The following is a 17306-nucleotide window of genomic DNA, read 5'->3' on the forward strand; positions in this document are numbered from 1 at the left end:
ACGATGGCTTGTGCTGACTGTTCCGCTGTTGGCGGCAGAGTGTCTCTTATTAATAATTCTTGAAGTAGAGGTTAGTTGTTACTCGCCAAGTACTGACATTCAGTAACAGCCAGGTCAAACTACTTCTTTAGTCTCATACCTTTTTGCTCTGTGCAAAAAGGTATGCTCTCCATTTCTGTTTCCTGCACTTAGGCTAGGTTTGTCTGTGCAGCATTTTGAAGTTGGTTTTGAAGCAGGACCTGTAAAAGAGACTCATATATAGCCACATCAGCTAATACTGGCAAAATGCAAGCTAACTAGCTAGCAGTAACTGATGTAGATTAGCTAGTTTGCTAGCGTTTTGATATTTCCCACTCATTCTTCACTAAATTGAATCTGTCTAATCTAGATCCATGGGTGAATATACTGTGTGAATAAAACAAAGTAATACAGCATCGACATTGCAGCGTTGTTTTCTCCTGTACCTTTTGGAAGTAACAGATAACAGATTTGATTTCCTTCGATTGGACAGCACTACAGGTGAGCTAGCAACCTGTTTAAACTTTACTACAGTTCTTTACCAGCTAAGACATTTCTTAAGTTTGAATATAGTAAATCACAAGCTTGAAACTAGCTAGTTGTTAAGAACTTAGGCAAGACTTTACACACAGACTTGGTAAGGAATTCACAAATAGCTGCAGCAACCTGACCCGGGAGTATTTATGTAAATAGAACGTGAGATCTGAACGTTAGCTGATTTCCTCCTCATGCTGACAGAAACAGGGCAAAGCTGATGAATCAACCATCAAAACAGAACACCACCTCTGACTAGGTGAGGCAGACAGGCCAGAACATGGATCCTGACAGTGATGATGAGACTCATGAACAGACGTGTACATTGTTCCGATGCAACACACACACAAGTCCCAAGTCACTGTACATCGATGACTACTGTATTACAGTAATACTGTGACTTTTAACACTAAAAAACACCTGATATTAGTTTACACTTGTTTTAAACTAAACCAGCACTGGAGCCAGTCACATCCCTGTTAAATAACATTGTGGAAATGTGCACCAATTGATTCTAGGTGTGGGTATCGAGAACTGATACTAAACCGGTACCTATTCCTGACTGGTCAGTTGCAAAATATTGATAAGCTCCTGGAAAAATGACAATGCTATCAGTATTCATGTAACATAACATACACGATAATAATAATGAATAATAATAATGAAAATACACAAAGAAAATGCAGCTAAAAACAATAAAGGTAACTTATATCTTTATTTTTTGCACCAAATTATGATGAATAGAATCAATATATAGTATGTTTAGTAAGTAAGCATTGTATCAGTAAGTATTATCAGTATTGATATCCATATCGATAAAATCCTAACGATTTCCATCCATTGTTAATGCTGGAGTATTTAGTTAATCAAAAGAAAATTAATCTGGAAACTTTTATGAAAAATTCCATCAAAATTTGATAAATTTTTAAAATGATTATGTCACTTAAACAGCAAGAATTCCAAACATTTGCAGGTTTCAGCCTCTAAAATGAGAAGATTTCCTGAATCTCTTTGGGTTTTGGGCTACTGGTTGGACAAAAGAAGCCATTTAAAGACATCCCCCTGGGCTCTGGGAAATTGTGGGATTTGTGGGAAATGTCTGACAATTTTTTTTTGACATTTTCAAAACTGCTTTGTATAATTGATTAATTGTAAAATCACCAATATGTCCTAGAGTCAAAAACAATGTTACTTTGAGAGCTTCAATGCGTGTCATATGTTCTGACATTAAATAAAGGCGACAAATCAGCGTGTACAGTTGTTGTTCTGAGACAGTAGACAGACCAAGACAGTAGGCTGCTGTGAGAGTGAACTAACTAGAAAGAGGTTCCTTGTACTCAATTCTCCTCTATCAGAATGGCACTGATTCATTCAGCCAGCCATTAGCATGCACACCACACTGGCAGCCAGCAACCACAGACAGTCCAGCCCTTTAGTTACTGCAGTGGAGGGGATGGCTTCACATCAAACCGTACAGGGTGAACAGTACTGTAATGCTGCTATTCTCGCTCTTCCCAAATCTTTTGTCCCGCTTCATTCATCCCTTCTCGTTGTACATCACTATTTTTTTTCCCAGTGGGTCTTTTCTGCTGCCCAGGAATGTGGACGGTCTCCAGATGGGCCTTTCAAGGTGACAAGGCCAGCATAATACAGTGGGTGTCAGCGGCCCCGCTTCATTCCAGTGGAAAAGACCGGAATTTCAATTAGGACTTGCCCCCTTCTGAGGACATGAATAATGCTCTCTGTTCACAGACACTATCGCAGCTGGAATGACAAAGCCAATGAGCTGAGAGCAGGGCGATGGGTGCAAGACCTGCTGAGTTTGAACCAACTAACCTCAAGACCCCCTTTCTGTGTGCTGCTGGGAGAAAAGCAACGGTTCACTGGTTACGAACTGCATGGGATTTGAATTCTTCGGTTATGTAGCCTATAAGACGTCATGTGCGCTGAACAGGCCACTGCATTGTGACCGGGGAAAAAAAGTACATCCTGTGGTGAACTGTGGAGAACTGCTAACGCACACTGACAGACATATGACAGTACACGCTGACATAACAAATATAAAGTTAAAGATTAAAATTTGCAAATACTGTTCGACAATTGATTATAATACAAAGACAAAATATTTAATGATCAAACTGAAAAACCTTATCATTTTTTATAAATACACACTCATTCTGAAATTGATAACTTCAACACATTTCAAAAAAAGTTGGGACAGGATCAGCAGAAGACTGGGAAAGTTGTGGAATACTTCAAAAATATCTGTTTGAATCATTCCACAGGTAAACAGGTTATCTAGTAGCAGATGACAGTATCATGATTGGATATTAAAGGGAAATACTCAAAAGGCTGAGTCGTTCACAAGCACGGATGGGGTGAGGTTCACCACACAACTTTGTGGGCAAATACTTAATATACTCAATAACATACAAGTTTTGGAGCAACATATGCTTCCATATGCTTCCATCCAGACATTTTCAGCAGTCCAGACCCGTCTAACACTGAAAATAAGTGGTGCATTATGAAGCACAAAATACAACAACAGAGACTCCGGACTGCAGAGTGCCTGAAGTCATATATCAAGCAAGAATGACAAAGAATTTCACATTCAAGCTAAAAGAAAAGGCGATGTATCACAGTGGTAAACAACGTTTTTGGAGCATGTTCCAAGCATCAAATACAAAAAGAGTGAATATTTACAAAAACAATAAAGTTGATCAGTTTAAATAATACATTTCTTGTCTTTGAACTGCGTTCAATTGAATTGCATTCTCTTTTATATTTATGTTTTACACAACGTGCCAACATTTTTGTAATTGTGATGGTAAAATAAGTGTTCATACATAATATGGCACATGTTCTGTAGATGGAGCTACAGAATGGAACCAAAGTTTGTGAAAAGGAAAGGAGGCCTGAGCTCCTTACTCCTGCTGACCCTAATCCTCCACAACCCACTAGATCAGCATTCCCACAATGCCCTGCTACAGCCTGTGTTCCACTGACATAAATCTAACACTAACTATTCTGATGTCACATACAAGAAACTCGCCAAGGATCTGTGAGGGCACAAAACACGTGGGACATACAATATATAAGAAAATAGAGATGTTTCAATGCATTTGGAGGCACACTGTACACAGCGGAAGTGACGTCATCAATGATCAAGCCAATAGCCAATTAATAATGATAATCCCTAAAGAAGCTTTAGCTGGTTTGCTGACTTTGGCAAAACAAGAATATGAATCAGACTCTCTGGTACTTGCCGCAGTAGCTCACCAGCCTTCTGTCAAGTACACAGCTCCATCAAGGAGCCCCATTGTTTTGCAAGTGAAAGAGACTGGTTGACCACTAAAGGCACTCAGTGCAGCCACTCCCTGTACCCACAGGCTAATGTCATGACCTTTTACTAGTCACATGAGCTCCATGTGGCCTCATGCCATGATTTCACTGCCTGACTCTGGCCACTCACAGTGAGGAGACTATCTGTACAATCAGAGATAATAGCAGTTTGTTTGCTGTGGCTAATTTTTATGGCATAATTATGATTTACTTTTTGTAGCACCTGCAGTGGCTGTGCAGTCCAAGTCTGAAGCTACAGGCCTTCTTGCAGGTGTCACAGGTGAAATGAAAAGTGCAGCTGTATTGCAGTGGTCATCTCTCGGCTGCGCTCCATATTTCCTTCCCACGCCTTTTACCTCCACTGCTGTGAATTCTGATACCTCAGCATCAGTGGTGCCACGGTTCCAGACCTCTGATTCACCACGAACATATCAGAATTCATTCCGAAATTAAAATAGGTCTGGTGTTGTGCTTATTAAGAGACCAATTTGCTGATTAATCGAAAGACAATTAGTTGCCAACTATTTTGATAATCTATCAATCGTTTTAGTCATTTTTCAAGGAAAAATGTCCAACGTTTGCTGGTTTCAGCTTCTTAAATGTAAGGATTTGCTGTTTCTCTTTGTCATTTATGACAGTAGATGAATAGTCTTTGGGTTCTGGACTGTTGCTTGGACAAAAGAAGCAATTTGAAGACATCGCTTTAGGCTCCTGCAAATCATGAGGAGTATTTTTCCTATGTTTTTGTCATTTTATAGACTAAGCAATCAATCATGAAAATAATAGGCCTAGTAATCAATAGTAAAAATAATCGTTAGTTGAATCGTTTTTGTGACATACACAATTATACAGTGTGCAGTCAGATTCAGTCTCTGCATTTAACCCATCCTAGCATAAAAAGCAGAAGGCAGTTATAAGCCAGCATCTTGGTCTCGGGTAGGAGTTATGTTTTTTGATGGTGAGGGAAACCAGAGCACCCAGAGGAAACCCATGCAAGCCCAGGGAGAAGATGCAAACTCCACGAAAAAAAAAGGCAGGGTGAACCAGGATTCAAACCCACAACCTTCTTGCTGTGGCAAAGTGCTATCCAGTGTGCCATCCATTATTAATGGTTGTTTCCTCTAATTGGAGAAACATTCGATCAATTAAAGCTTTATAGATTAAATTAAAAAGGGAAGACGTCAGCTTCCTACATAGCTAGCTATCTAGTCACATCCATTAGAAATGGTGATGGAAAATTGACCACAAAAATGATAACAAACATGCATGACATTAACACAGCTGTACAGGCTGTGGGAACTCTGGGGACAGCATATTTCTTTGTGAGCAATTTCAGAGCAATTGCTACCATGGCGATTAAAAATGGCGTTGGCAGGACAGATAAGTCATTCACTATTAAAAAAAACAAAATGTCCTCTCTTCATAAACAGAAATTGGCTGACATGAACACAATGTCAGAGTTGACGCAGGGTTAATAAAGGTTGGTATAGTGTAACATCAATGCAAATCCTGAAAAAAAACTTCATTGAAAGGACACCTGCAAGCTGCAAGGTGTCTCTGAAGCGCTGCTTGAAGGGATGAACTTTTTTATTTTTCAAAAGGAATTCCTATTTCATGTTTTGATGATGGTGAACAGTGCTTTATGAAGGTCAGGGTATGCTTGAAATGAAGCAGTAAATGAAGCTGTATGATTTGTCTGTTCACTCTCCACTATCAAAGGCAGTGACAAAGCTAGCCGTCTTAGAAGAGCAATACGCAATATTGCTCACTGTGGTGCGCATCTCTCTCCATGAAGGCATTTATGGTGTTGTACTCAGTTGCACACACTAAAAATAATGGAAGTAGTATGAGAAAAATAAAATAAAGGTAACATCCAGCCTTACACTTGCACACGCCTCATAAATCCTGGAAATGTGTGTGCACGGCTGTCACTTTGTGCTGAAAAGTGGTGGGGACATAAGGGCTCAGATGAACAATTTTTGTCTTCAACATGTGCGATTGTAGGAAATGTAATTGGGAGATCAGTCTGAGGTCAAAGAAGTTTATAACGGTGGGTCAGGAAAAACTGCACAGTGGCACATCAAAGGGGCATAGCCTTACCTACTACAGAGTCAACAGTACAAAATACCCAGCATGAAACACAAAACAACATAGGCAGCACAAGTAATACTCGTGCATCAGATCCACAGCAGCCGCACCCAGCGTATGCCAATACCACATCTAAGCAGGAGTGGGTGCTGTCCTGACTGTGGGGGTTTCAAGCTGTTGTCCAACCATCCAAAAAGCACTTCTGTTGAAGCATACTGATGCTTTAACACATTACTCCAAAATCTCCAAAGGGTGTGTGATTGGGTTGAAATCTAGTGACTGTAAAGGTCATATGATTCCCATAATTTTCAGCATTTTTAGACTCATTAAATCAAGGCCCTTTGTGCATCTGCACTGGTTCTGTTTCTCTACAAGCAGTCAGGTCATTTCCTGAGATGCTCACAGTCCAAGTCTTGCCTCCACACAATGACACACTAAGCACACTAAGTACATGAGCTTACAAGCCTGCTTCACTTTCATGTGTGTGGTCCGCATGGGGCTCATCCAGACCTCACGGCGTAGGTGCTTCTTAAGCTGTGCACCTTCAAAGCTGTGGTGGTCACATGTGGAAATGCTTGGTGAGACCAAACTCAGTTCAGGCATGTGCAAAGCTCTGCTGATGATGAGTTTTTGGAGTGCTTCCTCTGAGTGACATGCCGGTGCAGCATTGTCAGCAAACAGCACTGGCCTGATAAGGACCAAATGAACCTTGTCCGAGAATTACTGCACACCAAAGAGGTTTTTTTTTTTTATGTGAAGGCAAATCAGTCCCTCAGTTGAACATAGTGACCACACAGGACAAGAAACAAACAGTGTGGGGGCGAGTGCACAGCTCTGTTTGACCCAGAGTAGACTGGGAGAGTATTATTACTCATAAGGTACCCTTTACATTTTAATAGAACATAACATCTTGCAGAAAGCCAATAGCATGATGGAGCATGAATAAACTTCTTCTGGCAGATCAATGGTCTTTGTCAGATCAATTAAAAGTACACTGTTTTTACAGCAAAATTAGCACATTTATGCAGATTTTTTAAATGCTGCTAACCCTCTAAAAATAGGCAGAATATGTGGTAGAAAGCCTCATGTCTGTGACGCGTTTTTAAGTCTCTGTGTGCTCCGCTCTCGGTACGTTTGTAGCTACTAACTGAATCTCTGTGGTTTAGTTTCTGTCCTGCATCACCGTTTGTGCTTTCAAGTTTCTGCTTTTTTATTGCTTCATGGTCACTTTCAGCTGTATGTAGAATTCTTTTAAGTTACATTGATGAAAACTCAACTTCCAGATTTTGCTGCTTCATAGTAAAACATTTGAATTTTAATTAAGTTTTTACAAACTGTTTGTAAACTCACCAGAAAGATAGTTCATCGTCATGTCTCACTCTCAGAACGTCAAATACCAACATTTTGGGTTAGTAAAGGGTCATAAGTAATGATAGAAAGGGATTATGTTTCTGAGTCTCTACCTTGTTTATTTAGGAAAATGTTGCATATCATGCCTTTAAATACATACTTTCAAATGGGTGCAAAGTCCACCCTGCTGGGCCGACACATCAAGTCAAACCCAACCTAGCCAAGCAGCACATGTGTATGGAAGAGGGGCAAAAGAGTCGCAATAATTACAGACGGAGGCAACAATTTTTTATTGCCTCTGCTGGAACAGTGGTGAAAGTTAGCATGGTCCCTCCAGGAATCTGCGTGTCTGCCACTGCAGAGTCTTTTGACTTTTGGGAATGAATGCCGATTGTACCTTTTCCCATTGAGGACAAGAGCCTGTTGTTAGCAGGATTTTTGTGAAAGGGGCTGTAGAGTTTGATTTGGAGTTGGTGCAAGTGAAAAGATCCCTCTGATGGTAGATAATTGAGATACTGGGTACATGTGGCCTAGAAGAAGCTGTGGTTTATTTACAATTAACTTCCAAAGAATGCTCCGAAGGGAGATCCCTAAGTATTTTTCCCTCTCAGCCTTGTTTATATATAGGATGATTGTGTTAGCACACAAATATCCTGAGGTGTCCTCCCTTATTCTAAGCACTTAAAAGGGGCTATTGACTAAGAATAAGGTCATAGTCATTGATTAGCTCCTTATCTGGATCAGCAAAGAATGCAAAGAAGCCCCAACTGGCCACAGGCACCGTCTTTGATCCATGTGTGCTTAAATGACCAATCAAACATAAGGCAAACACCACCAGGAGACTACTTTTCTCTGTGCGTGTGTGTTTGTATGTCCTAACTACCCTGTTACTCCACCACTCCGACCCCCTGTCCTCCCACACACAGACAAGTCAGCACAAAACCGAGCTATTGGTTCTCTGGGACAAACCAAAGGGGAACAGAGTGACTGGTACACAGATTACACTCTGACACAAATGTAATAGACTAAGTTCCTCTTAGAGCTGCATGTAAAAAATTTGTGTATAAACCTCAGTCTGTCTGCCTGCGTTGTTAGAATGGCCTTAGCGACCATTTTACACAAGAGATTTTAAAGTAACCATAGCAGTCTTTTAAAAGTGAAATAATTTGTCGAACATTCAAAAGGGCACTGGTTCATTTCCTTTCACACTCATCAAAAGAAAGTCCAAAGGTCACCAGTACTGACTTTGCCAATCTCTGGACTTCACTCAGGAATTTGTGGTGTGAGATAGCTCGAGATTATATCATCATGCAATGTCTCTCACAAACAACAAGGGTTAAAAACTATTCCCTCTTTGGGCCAATTAGAGCATCACCATCAGGTCATCCAGTCTGCTTTTAAACAGAGGAGTGATCTCCTAAAGTAAAGATGTACAGTAAAAACAAATGTAAGATATTCTACTGTACATGTAACCTACTGTGTCAGGGGAGGAAGTCTGCTTAGCAACCAAAATCACAAACTCTGCACAAAAGGGAACTTTAACCCTGCTTAGAGGGAAAAAACTGAGTCTGCACCTTAACCCATTTATCAGGAGACGGCTAGAGCGGATTGTGAGGAAGGATGAGGACGGGTCAACCTGTGTATCATGGAAAATACCTTTCTTTGTCTGAAAAGCGTTTGCTCTCTGCACACAGTCCATAGTCTGTGTCGCATCATGCCTCTCTGTGTACTTCAGCATCCTTTCCAGACTACTGGCAACATACAGAATGAATAAAAAGTAGCATTAGTTCAATAGGTTCAATCTGCTGGCAGCACAGTATCTCTGCAGTGGCGTGAGGCAGGCCTGGCTACTGTCCTCAGGGAGGCAGCGCCATATGATGGGAAATGAAAAGCTTCTCCCTTCAGACGCCGGATCTGGCATGCACCGCTCAGATCACGCCAGATTGAGCGATACCCATCGATGGCCCACACACAGACAGTTTAAACGCACAGAGCTAGACAGGTAAGGAGAGGAGGCTGGCAAACAATGCGTGCCGCCTGTCGGACTGTACCAACAAACGGGAATCTGTCATTGACACAAAGGAAGCCATTTACACAGATAAACACACACACCGAGCTTCCATCTTTCTGTGCTGCCCCCTGTGCCTCATCTGTGTGCGGAGAGATTAATACCTGCGGTTTGAAGAGGGCACCACAGAGAGAAAGGACCTCATTACAGAGGAACACAGGAACAGTGATGAGGACAAGACCGGCTGGGCTTGACCTGGCCTGGCCAACCTGACAAAACACAGCGCGGCACTGCAGCAGGAAGCATACATCACAGGTCATCCTGCCAGAACAGAGGAGCATTACTCCACTGTCATGAGGAAGGAAACGGACGCACAAACAGCTGGGCAACAGACATGACTGCATAAAATCTCACGGAGGACAGATCAGACATCAGGATGTTGTCACATTGCCAAACCGTTTTGGTTTTGCATGTCGAATATGATTCCGATTAAAAAAGGGAAACACTCTCAAATGTCCTTACTGTGCTGTGTGTTTTCACTGACACACATTCTTAAGAACAGGAAGTGAAAATTCCTGCTGAGTACGGCACAGTTACAGTCACACGTTTTATAAACCGTCATGTATGACCAGTGTTGGAAATACTCAGAGTACCTCCTTTCTTGTTGGACACTGTAACCTGCTAGTTTTGCAGTTCTGTAGTTACTCTGACACCATCCAGACTACTGCACCTGTGGAGAGGCTCTTATGCCTCGGAAGTTTAATCAGAGGAGCCGGCTGTCCGACATACGCTTTGAAAAACCTCTCCTGCATTACATAAGAGTAGACTAGAGAGGACAATGGCTGGATGAGTCTGTGATTTAAAAGCCTGTGCACTTTTACAGTTTGTATGCAGCCATGTGTTTTGAGAGGCTAGCTGGTTCATTAGTTGCATGTTGAAACAGGATGTACTGTAGGCTATACAAGCCCGTGTTTTATTGTTTGCATAGAGGCGGCTGTGTAAAATGTCTCTGCCCAGTTTGCTGTCAGATCCTCACGATGATTTAACCAACATGCGCAAGGTATAGCAAAAAGGTTTCATTTTTTTGTCCTGTGTTGTGTACCTCAGGCTGTGCTGTAGTGATTGTAAGTTCAGGGACAGTCTGTATCAGTCTTGATCTGATTTGCTCTGAAGCACCACATGAGCAGAGCAGATCCACCTCACTGTAATGCATATTATTGTTGCAATAAATGGTTACAACCTTGAGGACAGCGTCCTCACTGAACTGAGGCAATAACTAACACACACACACTCTAAGAGCAGTCAAATTATAACTTGTAACACCCTTCACAAACCTTTTAGTACAAACCGTTAGTGCTATAATGCCATGTATCATCATATGTAACTCCCTTCCCTCCGTATTCATGTGCGTACTTGATCACTACAATATTTGTCTGCTATGTACAAAAGGAGTGACAGCAAACACTACCCACACAATCAATACAGTCTGAGTGGGTGTCAGCAGCAATATTACACGAATACAAGACAATTTTTTTTCTCCTCAGAAATCACACTTTCTGAAGTGGAGTAATGTAACATTCATGGACCAGACATGAATGTGATACGTTTTGTAGACATTTGTATTTTTGTACAGTTTTGTCTTTCCTTTTCCTTTCAAATTCTGTCCAAGGAGTGATATGTTTCCATAAGCAGCAACTGGAATTACTAACTAAACAAAATCCAGGCCTTTTGGGGCCACAAAAATTATTTATGCAGGGTGAATTTTAGCCAGGACTCAACAAGACTGCAATACAAAATCAGCTTGGAAAACAAGGTCACTTCAGCAGAGGGAGCGGTTCCATTATTGCCATTTTGGTGGCACATAGCAACAGGTCACGTCTTACAAATTAATTTTGAATTGTTAAATATTAAATTTGCTAAATGAGCACTGAGTGCCGCCAACTGTCATCTCACAAGGTGTGTTTATTTTTGTGTGACCTGTTCTGGTCATTACATTTATTTATGTGGCCATGATCTGGCATCTGCACAAAAAAGGATGTCCTTAGCTGGAAATCATTTATAAAATCTTGACCAAACTATGGAGGTTTTATTGATATTTTAAACTTTATATGCTTGGCACATGTGCCAATAAATCTGAACATGATTTTCAAGTTGAAAACATATTTCACAACCAGATCATTTCACTTTAACCTTATCAATCCATGACAGAATGATGTAACGGAAATCAAATGTGGAGGAAAACTTCTTCATAGGAAGAGCAAAACATACTGGGGTAATATCCCATGCTGCTTTTAAACGGACAACAACAGATTTTTATCTGTTTATGAAACCGTCTCAATACTGATATGAGAAGATTGATTGGGTTGATTTCTGTCTGGCTATTTTCAATGCCAGCCACCGGATCAGATTCTCCTTGAAATCAGAGATGAAATGATTTACGTCATGCAGACTGGGAGAGCCCACGTTTACATTTTCCCAGGCAAAATTACAGTGAGTAGTGCGTCAGCCAGTTAAAAAGAAGCAGTAGATCTTTCTATAGAAAGAAGAAATGTATTTTTGAGGTTATATCTTGTGCTTATAGCAGTGGAAACACTAGTGCTTCTGTCCACGGGGGCCTCCAAAATCAACAACATATTGAAGTTCCTTGTAGCTGCTTTAAGAAACGTCTCAGATATCATGACTTTGTAAGCATAAAGAAAAAGGGAATCAACCTTTAAAGAATATGCCACCCCTTATCAAAATTAAGGAAGTGACGATCATTAGAGCCGACCATTAGCACGGGAGTTTCTCCCAAGACATCCTCCATTAGCCTGCATCAGCACATGCAGAGCAGTCATGAACATGCGTGTCAGAGGTTACTGACAGAGAAGTCACAAAGCTCTTTATGACGCCCAACCCGAGACTATGACAGAATCATGTGGCCTGTCTGCGCTCTGTCTGCATCTGTTTCTCTTTCCCTCTCTATGTCTACTGTAGCTCTCTGCTCTACAAGGCTCCTCTCCCACACACCCAGGACATGTATAGGCTTGCCACCTCTGATTCAGACATGGAAAGGAGCAGGAACTCCTCTTGAGAGGAGTGTAGAGGCATTTGCTCTTTGCTGCGAGGGAATTATACAGACAGACATCCTGCCTCTTAAAAACATTGAATAGTTGCTTTCAGGAAATTCAAGGTGTGAAATGAAAAACATTAAGCTTATTGGTTCATGCACATGCAGTGACACACAATTCTTTCACCGAGTTAGACAGCGGGTTGCACCAACAAAGATTAATTTAATCTGAGATAACTTTAAATAAGAGTTGATCAAAATTAGATTTAAAATGAGTGAATCCACATTTAAAATTAAGCAGAGTATTGTTGCACACTTAAAAACTAATCTCATTTAAGTAAAAAAATCCAAGTTTAGCGATGTAAACTGAAATTAATCAATGCTTGCTACCAAAATTCAAATAAATAAATGAAGTCAAGACCTGTTTGTCTTAACATAATGTTTGCTAGCCAACTAGAAAGTTGACTAAAAGTTGTACTGTTTGCTAGCTAGGTAAAAAAGTTTTTAAAAATGTTACACTGTTTGCGAGCCAATGAACAAGTACAAATTGGCTTGCTAGCGTTAGCTAAAAAGCTAGCAGGCAAAGTTAGGCTACTCATGATGGCTTGGCAGAGAAGTTGTTGGCCAAATTATCAGCTGGGGTGAAAGAGAGACACATCAAATACTCAGTGATGTGTTGAGTCTGTCCCTTTACAGTCCCTTAAAGTGTACGTTTTTAGTTTAAAAAACTAAACAAGACTAAATTGAAGTTTAAATGTTTGGTGCAACATAATTTAAAGTTAAACCATGATTTAAGTAGGGGTGAAAAATTAGTCTGTGTTTGCGCAACCAGATATGTGTACTTTTGTCACAATAAATATTTCAGAGAAAGAAAAAGCAATTTATTCCGTCAAAAAGATTTTAGGCCCAAATGGCTGATGTCAACACATGGTATAAGCTGTGTAAACAAAAAAGCGAGCTCTGGCCCACTGCCCCAGAACACAATCACCTCGTCTCAAGCTGATCACAAAGTTCTCACACAAACACCCAGCACAGCCAGTTAGCATGACTCAGCAAGCTGAAGCACAGTGTGTGTTTGTGTGTGAGGGGGCAGTAGGTGAGCATCGGGGGTGGGATGGAGTGGGAGGGGAGGGGGGGGTATGTTTACTGTAAAAAACGCAATAGCGAGCAGCACAATGATGCTGAGCTATAGGCACTGTGAGCCTTGCCCGTCCTGCTGCCTGGTGTTGTGATGCTAAAAAGGCTAGCACACACTGGATGGAGCACTGGGGTATAAATAGCAGCGCTGCATCAGATGACTTTCTATAGCTACCAGCTTTGCTATTCTGCTGTTATAATTTGGAGCCAACATACAATAAATCAATGTTGTAGAAGGATGCATTAGCCTAGTTTATACATGAAAGGGCTGAATGTCAACATACAGAAACACTTCACTGTGTCACTTGCTGTGATGGTGTAACTGTGTCACACTGTCTCTAAGTCTAGCACTGTCCAGAATCAGAGGAGAAAAATCTTGCTTTCTGTGTCCCCTGTGTAGTTTCAACATCCCTCTCAGTCCTTTTAGTCCACTTTTTTTTTCTATCCATATTAGTTGCAAGTCTCCATTCTCTCCTTTTGTCTGAAACCATACCGCCGCCAATTCTCTTTTCCCGCTGTTTCTGTCTCTCTGTGGCAGTTAGCGTATAAGTGTCACATCATATCAGCTGTGTTGGGCCCAGCAGTGGGGCTAACTTTGACAGGCCATTCTGGCGGAACGGATTGTAGCTGTGCGCAAATTGCCCTACACTCTTAAAAGAGGCTAACCCACATACTGAAAACTCAGTGGGTTTCCTGACTGCCGCCTTCTCCACAATGACCACGTTTACACGTACGCTAATCTTCCACTATAATTCAGAATACAACAATATTTTAAATTTGACACATGTCGTGTAAACAGCATATTCCACTTAGAGATCACTCCATTCCATTTACAGTCAGCTTTGAGCACTGTAAATAAACCAACTAGCCAAACGTTTGTGCGCCTAATTTTAAATATCATGAAAGACTTCGATATCGACAGTGTTTTGGATATACGCAAATACTGCAGCACAGAAGAAGGCGGCTGAACAAATGGCAGAGGGAGGCTGTGTTTGCAAGGTCAAACAAGTCCTCCAACGGTGGAAAACCTTTAATAAATAGATTAAAATGCAAAGATGGAAAATGGCTCGAGCAGCTACAGCTGTTCCACTTTACCATAATCTAAGTATGCGTGTAAATGAGAATATCAGTGGAATATTTATTTTCATTAGCCATGTAAACAGCTTAGTAGGGATATTATCCTTTTTGGAATTAAGGCAAAGACTATTACAGATATTTTGAGCATGTAAACATAGTCACTGAGGTAACATACAGAGAAGTCAGGGAGGTGCTGGTTTCTAATTATTCACAAGAACGTGAGAAACTATCTGTCACACAGACTGCAATTATCATATAGCTGATTTCTAGATTAAAACTATGGCATGCTATGGTGCCCAGCCTTCAAGATCCATGAACTAAGACTTAATTGCACATGGATTGATGGGAAAGGGAGGATTAGTGTGAAGTCTCCAGTGCAAACACAGGCGAAGGTGGGATTTGGCTCTGACTTTCCTTTGTAAGCAGAGTCAAACAAAGCAAGCCACAAAGGAGGGTCATGTGGTTCATAACGTTACACGCAGACACGTCATATGACTGACACAGTATCCGGACTATAAGGAATATCAGCTTATGTAGCCAACTTTCACAAGAATGCAATAAATACCCTAAACAGAATGTCTTGAAATAAAAACGATTGATTCTCTGCAGTAATGTGTTATTGAACGATTGCACTGCCTCTCTTGGAGCAGCTCTTGTGGAGTTTTGTCAATACAGAGTGCCTGCTGGGTAAATAGCATGTGACGGAGGCCATGCATGATCACAAATAAGGGCGGCGGTATAGCAACACAAAACCTATACAAATATGCAAAGCACAAACATCTGTGCAGTTCAGCCCTGCTCAGGTTGACTTTACTATATTTATACTACTACAGCAAGCTGTTCATAGACAGAGCAGTAATTTCAAAGTAATCATGAGGACACAGTTGATCAGTAAAGAAAACATTTGTGGGGAAATTAGTTTGATTATCATTTCAAGATTAAGTGGCCATCTGAAATGGAAAACTCCACAACAACTGCAAGGAGGAAATATATTTGACTGATTACATGACAGTTTTTGTGGCTGACTGTTTGTTTTATGATTATTAAATGAGGAACCGGTGACTGGAATTACTATCTGCTTCAGCCTGAAGCAAGGAAACATACAAATGTGTTTGCTGTTGATGCAAACGGATCAACGTGAGTTATCTAACCAGACTCCACAGTCCTGGTCAATCCTGGGCTTTCAGGGCATACAAGGTTACCACCTCTAGAGTTACTTTCCCATAAAGCTACAGAGTCTTTAAACCTAATATTTTAGATATTCTTGGAAACTTCTCACCCTCTAATCCATTCCTCAACCGCACAGGTACATGAGTATGACTGCAGAGGGTAAGGTGTTGCATTAACCTTTCATAAGACGGCTGAGTGAAGAAAAGAGCACCTATAAAATTACAACAGATTGTTCGTGACCACTGGATTTACTTTGCAATCACTGTATTGTAGTTTTACAATAAAGTCTGCAAAGAATGTAAAAGCAGGGTAGAGAACAGCACAAAAGATGGAGGCAGGGAAGGAAGCAGACAAACAACAAAGTTAGGCCTAAAACTACAGAAAGAATGAAGAATAATTAGAAGAAAGTAAGGAGGAAAGGGAAAAAACATAAATCTTTACTCTGACTTACAATAATTGGGCTCTCTAGACACAATTGTAGTTTATTTGGAATGAGTCCCTGCTACATTATGTTATCTGCTGCTGATGAAACCACCAGATACATCCAAATATCGTTTCCTTTTTATCAGTCAGAAAGGTCAAATACTGCTGAGCTGCTCTGCTCTGGTGTTCAGCTGTTAAGGAGGCAGATGATTTATGCTTTCAAACGCCTTTTTAATTCTTCCTCCATACATCAGCAACTTGCATTGTTCACTGCAGCACTATGCAGAGCAGATGGCAGGTGAATCTTATCTTTTAACGGTTAACACATTAAACTTACACATATTTGCGAGTCAAGATAAAACAAGACAGACGCACAAAACTAAGAGCTGCAGTACCAAGTCTGAATTGTGCAATTTTGCAGTGGCGCTTGTAAAATCAAGTTATGCCTATTAACAACTTAATTCAACCAGTGAGTGATTTTTCTCTTAAGCTGGGCTCAGACAGCAGGAACTGAGAAGCCTCTAACTGATTTTGAAATCAGGTTGCATCACGCACATCAGGAGAAACTTCACACATTCCCTGCTCTCTGATCTCAAACATGTTCACACTGCAGGATCTGAAAATAATGGTATGTCACACAGTACATGATGTTCTTAAAAAGATTTTTTTGTGGGAGAGTTTTTCCTTACCCAATCACGGGTCTACTAGGCTACAACATGTCTGATGATGATGATGATGCCAGCAGCCTTTTTTCACTTTAACAAATATGACGATAAAGATGATAATATAATCAAATTTCTATATGATTTCATATTTAATTTCAACTTTAAAAAAAAGCATTGGTTCAGGCACGGTTTAAGCACCAGTACCATTTTAAAAGTATTGTTTTAACACCAATGTGGAAAAAACAAAACGATACCCAGCCCTACCAGCCAAGTTCCCAGACAAGATTTCTCCTCCAGCTGTCAGGAGGGGTGAATCATAAAAAAAATTAGCCCAAAACTGCTTAAGTCTGACACTGGTTTTATGTTATTTCTTTCGTTTGATTCTTTTAGTCTCAGACCAAGTTTACAGACTGAATACAAGATTTCACAGGATTAAATCTAAAAT

The 17306-nt window shown here is 40.7% G+C and overlaps 1 protein-coding gene across 1 annotated transcript in view; it reads right to left on the reverse strand.

Annotated features, from left to right (window-relative positions):
• The window catches only part of LOC146317702 (solute carrier family 22 member 23-like), a 55940-nt gene that overhangs the window by 20549 nt on the left and 18085 nt on the right, over window positions 1-17306 (reverse strand). The window lies entirely within an intron of this gene.

This window comes from Lutjanus erythropterus, chromosome 12 (assembly GCF_056507025.1).
Source record: "Lutjanus erythropterus isolate fLutEry1 chromosome 12, fLutEry1.hap2, whole genome shotgun sequence".
In the NCBI taxonomy this organism is placed as follows: domain Eukaryota; kingdom Metazoa; phylum Chordata; class Actinopteri; order Lutjaniformes; family Lutjanidae; genus Lutjanus; species Lutjanus erythropterus.